Source organism: Solanum tuberosum, unplaced genomic scaffold (assembly GCF_000226075.1).
Source record: "Solanum tuberosum cultivar DM 1-3 516 R44 unplaced genomic scaffold, SolTub_3.0 scf00189, whole genome shotgun sequence".
NCBI classification, from domain to species: domain Eukaryota; kingdom Viridiplantae; phylum Streptophyta; class Magnoliopsida; order Solanales; family Solanaceae; genus Solanum; species Solanum tuberosum.
This window is the reverse complement of record NW_006239113.1, coordinates 697728-699435: the sequence shown is the minus strand read 5'-3', so window position 1 is coordinate 699435 and position 1708 is coordinate 697728.

The window sequence follows — 1708 nt, the reverse complement described above, 5'->3', positions numbered from 1 at the left end:
GGAAAACATTTTCCGGAAAATGTTTTCCTTCATACCAAACACACCCTAAATGGTAGATATTCGCATATTCCACCTGTGAGATGTCTTTCGGAAGTTAAATTGAGGAACAACAATATTAGTTGAAATTAATGGAAAACATGATTTGATTTTGGGCAAAGATACTTGTATAAAACTATGTGAGAATATTCATAGAGACGTGTATAATGGTAAAGGATCGGCATACAATTCGTGGACTAAGTTGTGGTGGTTGGAAATATTATATCGACAAATAACTAACTCTATTGAAGTAACCAAGATTGTCCCAAGTATTGTTCAGTATGCTCTCGATCTTCTATAGTTTTATTTTGATCATGGATATATTTCATTTTATATATCTTCTTTCAGATTTGAATATATTCTGTGACTCTTCTCTGTATTTGTAAGTATCTCGACACCCTAAGATGATTCTTAGTGGCGATTACATCAATCTCAAGTTATTAATATGATAGAACAAGACATTTGGGATAGACTTCATTACTTAGTCCACTAGACTTTCTTATGGACTACTATTCGAATAAGCGTTAACATTGCCATGTAAAGCATACTAATAATATTGTTACAAAATAATTGCTAGAAAAGTAACCAACTTAATTACTACTCCCTTCGCCCTTTTAAGTTGTCATAGTTTTTATTAAGAGTCAAACAGATATGAATTTTGACTAATATTTTAAGGTGTATTTTTAGGGGAAAAAATGTATTTTATAGTACTTCACTATATAATTTTTGATTATCTAAAATTTAATTTAAAATATCGAATGAATGTAATCTAATTTAACTCTGAAAATTAGTCAAATTAACTCTTGAAAAGCGCAACATAACAACTAAAAAGGAACGGAGAAAATACTCCCTCTATCCAACAATAGCTGTGTGACATCTTGCAAATTGAAATAACTATGAAGAAGCTTGAAATTTGAAATAGTCATTTTTGGAAAGAATTCAAAATCTGGAAATTTAGTTAAGTATGGAAAAAAATGAGTTTTTGGTCAACTTTGAGCAGTCATAACTCCTAGCTAATGTTGTTGCTGATTCTTTAAGTAGCTTGTCTATGGGTAGCACCGCCCATATTGAAGAAGGAAAGAGAGAGTTAGCAAAAGATGTGCACAGACTGGCACGCCTGGGAGTCAGACTTATAGATTCCGCAGAAGGAGGAATAGAAGTGACGAGCGGGACCGAGTAATCATTAGTGTCAGAAGTGAAAGAGAAACAAGACCAGGATCCCATTTTGCTTGAGTTGAAGGCAAATGTTCAAAAGCAAAAAGTATTAGCTTTTGAACAAGGGGGAGATGGTGTATTGAGATATCAAGGTAGATTGTGTGTACCTATGGTGGATGGACTCCAAGAGAGGATCATGGAAGAAGCTCAAAGCTCCAGATATTCCATTCACCCGGGTTCCACAAAGATGTATCGTGACTTGAGAGAAATTTTTTGGTGGAATAGCATGAAGAAAAGTATTGCTGAATTTGTTGCTAAATGTCCAAATTGCCAGCAAGTGAAAGTTGAACCCCAAAGGCCCAGTGGTTTGGCTCAGAAGATAGAACTTCCTGAATGGATGTGGGAGATGATCAATATGGATTTCATCACAGGGTTGCCAAGGTCTCGCAGACAGCATAATTCTATTTGGGTAATTGTCGACAGAATGACAAAGTCAGCCTATTTTCTACCGGTAAAC